Source organism: Carassius auratus, chromosome 27, assembly GCF_003368295.1.
Source record: "Carassius auratus strain Wakin chromosome 27, ASM336829v1, whole genome shotgun sequence".
NCBI classification, from domain to species: Eukaryota; Metazoa; Chordata; class Actinopteri; order Cypriniformes; family Cyprinidae; genus Carassius; species Carassius auratus.
This window is the reverse complement of record NC_039269.1, coordinates 2,955,407-2,961,481: the sequence shown is the minus strand read 5'-3', so window position 1 is coordinate 2,961,481 and position 6,075 is coordinate 2,955,407.

Genomic DNA, 6,075 nt, shown 5'->3' with positions numbered 1-6,075 from the left:
ATATAATATAAGTGCATCTTTATTTGTTTTCTAATTTTACTCAAAGGCACGTCAAAAAATCTTGGCTAAAAAGTAATCCTATATTTATATAATTGTTCATTGTTTGTTTTTAATTGTTTTTTTGTTGTTGTTGTTGTTGTTTTTTCTAAATAATATCTTTCACAACGTGACTTTTTTTTTTAAAAAATGCATTATGCTCACAACCATTTAATATTTAATAAAACAACTTAGGATCATTGAAACTAGCATTTTGAAAAACTGAAGAGAGAAAACAGCTGATTTTTTTAGGGTTTACCTTAAAAATATAGTCGACCCATAATCTTAAGTATGCCAGTGTGGTTGTATTGTGGTCACTTGTTTAGCCTATAATACCTTAAAGGAACTGTATGGAAAGGTTTATTTATTTATTTATTTATTTTTATTTTTTTGGTACCTGTAAATACATGTTTCAAAATAATTTGTACTTCTAATGAGGCGATTTGCTTCTTTCTTTCACACTTGATGTGCTGTTTCCGCGTCTCTGCCACTAGATGACGCTGCTCTATAAATCCAACGTGGCAGCAGTTTTAAATCGATGTCACAAAAGGGCAAATAATCTTCCAATTCTGAACGGTCCTTTCACGTAAGTAAAATATTAAGTTTTGTATTATGAAACTAGTTAATGTCCTTTTGTTTCAGTCTTGTTGTTTTCAGGGATGCTAGGCAGAACCCGCTATTTTGAACTGCAACAGTGAAGTTCGTCGTAGTGTCATCATTGTGACAAGTTTGACTAAAACGTTCGGGAGTGCGGAGCGGTTTCACACCAAAACCGCTTGTTCAACACTTCTGCATGTCACTTTTTTTTTTTTTTTTTTTTTTTTTTTGCACATTAGCTCATAACAGTGAATATGTCACCACCGTTGCACTTCCTCATAGATGCTGCCACAAGTAAACCTCACAAACACAGAGAGCTCAGCTCAGGCCGCTGACCTGTGATTTTATCATTTATTTAGCCTAAGAAACTCTTCTATTTATATAAAAAGGAAGCAGCCAGTGACCACACACAGCACTCAGTATATACTGTTTCTGGCAGAATTCTCCCTGACGCTTATTCAATTAAATTCAATTTTATTTGTATAGGGCAATTTACGATACAAATCATTGCAAAGCAACTTTACAGAAAATTAATGTTTCTATAATATTTAGTAGTAGCTTATCAGTGGTGACTCAGTTTATGGTCATATGGCATAAATGTATGGAAAAATCAATTGAAGACATAGTCAGACAACGGACACTATTAACAGCAATTATTATGATGCAATCAAACTTGAAGCCAAATTTGGTAGTTCTGTATGTTGTTTCAGGGTTGGCATAATCTGAGGGACAGAGAAACAATTCGAGACATAATTAGAGTAGCAGCCATTCTAACCAAGTAAAATTAATTTGTTTAACCATGCTAAAGAATAATAATGTGCATTTTATCACATATAACTGCAGTACAAGATTATGAGATTGGCCAAGGAGATGTGTCTTTAATCTAGATTTAAACAGTGAGAGTGTGTCTGAACCCTGAACGTTATCAAGAAGGCCACTCCAGAGTTTGGGAGCCAAATGCAAAAAAAGCTCTATACCTCCTTTAGTGGACTTTGCTATCCTAGGTACTACCAAAAGTCCAACTTTTTGTGACCTTAAGGAGTGTGATGGATTGTAGCATGGGATAAGACTAGTTAGGTATGCAGGAGCTAAACCATTAAGCGCTTTATAGGTACATAACTGATACAGAACTTAATAGGTAGGCAGTGCAGAGACTGTAAAATTGGGCTAATATGATCATATTTCCTTGACCTAAGGACTCTAGCAACTGCATTTTAGACTACCTGTATAGCTTGTTTATTGAAAATGTAGGACAACCACCTAGAAGTGCATTACAAGAGTCCAGTCTAGAGGTCATTAATGCATGAACTAGCTTTTCTGCATCAGAGACAGGTAACATGTTTCGTAGCTTGGCAATGTTTAGAAGATACAAAAATCCTGATTTTGTAGCATATGATTAAGTAGCATATGATTAAGTTGCTGTCAAATTTAACACCCAGATTTTTGAGTGTAGAGGAAGTAACAGTAACATCCATCAAGTTGCAAATTGTAATCTATGAGATTGTGTACTTTTTCTTTTTTTTTTTTTTTTTGGTTGGTTTTTTTTTGGTCCAATAAGTAAAATCTCTGTCTTATCCAAATTTAATAGGAGATAATTATTTGTCATCCAGTCTCTTACATTTTTAACACACTCTGTTAGTTTAGATCGTTTAGTCTGGTCTCGTTGAGATATATAGTTGAGTATCATCAGCAAACAATGGAAACTAATCCCGCATTTTCTAATAATATTACCAAGGGGCAACATGTATATTGAAAATAGAAAAGGACCTAAGACAGATCCATGTGGCACTCCATATTTTACTGGTGATAAATGAGATGACTCCCCATTTAAATGAACATAGTGGTAAGCGATTGGACAGGTAGGATCTAAACCATCTTAGAGCCTGCCCTTGAATACCTATATAGTTTTGTAATCGATCTAAGAGTATGTCTATATATGATCTATGGTGTCGGATTCAGCACTAAGATCTAGTAAAACTAGCAATGAGATGCAGCCTTGGTCTGACGCAAGAAGCAAGTCATTTGTAATTTTAAGAGCAGTTTCTGTGCTATGGTGGGGCCTGAAACCTGACTGAAAATCTTTATACAGATTTTTTTTTTTTTTTTTTTTTTTTTTTTTCAGGAAGGAACAATTGAGCAGACACAACTATTTCTAAAATTTTAGACATAAATGGAAGATTTGAAATGGGTCTGTAATTCGCCAGTGCACAAGGATCAAGTTGTGGTTTCTTAATAAGAGGCTTAATAACCGCCATCTTGAAAAACTATGACAACTTTTTTTTTTTTTTTTAAGATTTATATAAAGTAAAGTGATATGTCAGTAAAAAGACAATTAATAAAGAATGCCTATATGATATACCATTCAAATGCAAGTTATTGGTTACTATCTGCTAGCTAGCTACACCTCATTGACATTGAATGGTGGATATTTTCATTTTCTCCATCATCATCCATATATATCCATTTCACCCAAAATGTCACCTACCCCCTTCTGGTTCTTACCCCTTGATCAGCTCTTTCTGAATGTATATATGCTTAAAGAGTTAGTCAGCTATGATCAGCTACACTGGGTGAGCACTGGGATATATGATCTCATTCCAGTTAACCTTCATCATTTTCCGTCTGTAAACACTGACTCATATGGCTGACATATTTCTTTCCACAAACAGTCAAACTCTTAATATCATATCTATCCATAGACTGACTGTCATCTGCTCTACTGCTCTCCCAACTGTTCTTTATTCCTCCCCTTCTCCCTCTTTCTCTGGAATGTCCTAAATGTGAACTGCTTCTCAACATCAAGCCAGATGAAGTCCAGTCATTCCACAGCTATTTTTAGAGTAAACTGGCGAGCTCCCTGTCAAAGATCATTATAACAAAACAAAACAAAACTAACCTAAAACTATTGTTGTGAACAATGCAAAGCTGCTGAAGTAGAGAACATTTGTATCAAACGTATATATGACTGCTATTAGGCTAACTAAAACAATGAAATTCATATAGCCTATAATTTTTGTATTTTTAAAATTCCAATATGATTTTAAAATACCTTATTCCGTTTGTCACAGGAGTGTTGGATGATTACTTATGTAGGCTATAGTAGATTAAACAATTTCAGAATTTTTAAAAAGTTAAGGGAACTTACTGAGAACGTTATGGGAAAAATACTGACCATGCTCTGTTTATGTAAAGAAACCTTTCCTGCCTTATTGGGAAAATTTCAGGAATGTTAGTTTCTAGTTTCCCAGAACGTTCCCAAAAACTACCACTCTCTGTTTTTTAGCCAGGAATGTTCTAGAAATCCCAGTATTTTCCCAAAACTTTCTGGGAACCAAGAAAATTTCAAATATTTCAAAGATATTTTTTTATTATTCAAACATGGTTTTAAAATATCTTATTCAGCTTTTTATTTTTTCCTGCTTATGGAAAAGATTTCTTGACAATGAAAATGTCTTGATAGTAGATAAAGCCAGTCAACTAGCTCTCCTTTACTGTTTTACTTCACTTATTTAAATTAGATTAGAGAAAGACAGAGAGAGAGAGCATTTTCAAATCATATTTGAATTTCACACACAAGAGACTGCTTAAAGAACGCTGACGTAACGTTTCTCTGAACAGGAAATGCAATGAACTATATTTTCACACCTTCAGGCTCTGTTTGCTTGCAAACGAAGTGGTGTTTCCCACAGTATTTGTCCCGACAGTTTCGGTCAAAGTCTGCTTTTCACTGTTTACTCACTGTTCAGCATTCAATTAGTTGCTCATCTTGCTGCCATAAACCTGAAATTTCCTTAGTAGTATGGGTTCTTATCACTGTTTAGGCTATAGTCATGGTGAGTAATGACATAATAATTCAGTCTTGTATGGGACACAAAGGAAACTGTCCAGACTCACTCATTCTGCATTAGTGATCCTTGACCAGCAGTAAAACAGACCTAGATTATTCATAAAAGTAAACATAAGAGCTTTCTGTCTGTGAACCTTAAGCCTAGCTGTATCTACAATCAAAACAATAATGATGATACACAACCATACTCAGATCTGATTCAATTATAAGCCTAAAAATGGTTCATGTGTTATTATGAGAGTGGGAGAGAGAACTTTCAGTGTTTCTGCTAGGTTGTTTTTTTTTTTCATTCACAGCTGCATCTATTTTAAGTTTAAAGTATCTTTTCAGGTAGGCTACGTTTGTGAAACCACAAACGTCTCAACATGTGTTAACACAGGATGAAATGCGGGATCACCTGAGACGTTCACATCCGGTTAAAAGTCTGTAACTGATCTGAGACAAAAATATCGAGCATATGTTAACTGGGTTATGACTAGTGGGGCTTCATTCATGAAAGAATCAATGTTCTTAAACGAATCTTTGAAATGAGTGAATCACCGTTCACTTCTAAAGTCTGAGTCCATTTTTTTTTTTTATCATTTAGTATCAACATCAAACCTTCTTGAAGGTAATGACTGCCTTCCTGTATTTAAAGAATGAATCTAGAACTGGGTAATAGGCTATTTTTAAATTAATAACATAATAATTTTACTCTCAGCACAAGCAAATTATAAGCATGGTTTTGTTCAACATTTCGAATAAAAAAACGAGGATTTCTGCAAAAAGAACACATTTAAAATGGCATAACGTTATTGTTATTTGTGGGGAAAACTTTTTTGATCCTCTCTCAGTAGACTCAGAAACTGCATGATTTACTGACTCACAACATAAATGATGCCTAGCTACTTAGCGCAATAATGTTTATTATTTTGCTTTAGCTTATTAGAGAAGTTGTGTATGTGTGTGTGTCACCAGGGAGAAGTGTGTCATTTTAACTGGAAGACCTGGAGGTATATAAAAAATATATACTATACATAGAGAATTTCACAATAAGATGAGTTACAAATACAGTTCAGTATTAACATTCAGCGCTTATTGGATTTTTCAAAATCATTTGTGTCCAAGTGTCACTCATCACATTTAATGATTAAAATAATTTCTCCTCTTCAGTCTGCATCACAGAGTCATTAAAGCTGTCTGATCTGAACACAGAAGCTTTATCCTGTTGCCCTTACATGTTCAGATCCAAACTCTTTCTTATCTTATGTGGTGAGACACTATGCTGTTAATAACAGAGAATTACACCGACACAAACGTGCACACACACGCACAAACAAACTCACAGGAGGAGCCAGGCCTGACATTTCTGTTTCTTTTTATATGACAGCAAACAGCTTTGTTTCAATCAGGGATAGGAGCTTCAGAAAAAGCAGCCACACCCCTCTGCAGTTAAAGAGTCACTCTATCGAAAAAATAAATAAATAAAGAGCGAGAGAAAGAGAGAGAGAGATTTCGGAACTGCAAAACATTTTATCCTTTTCTCCATCCTAAAAGACAACAGAAAACTAAACCATCCATCCATGCTAAGATAATTCATTTAAATGAAGCTTACA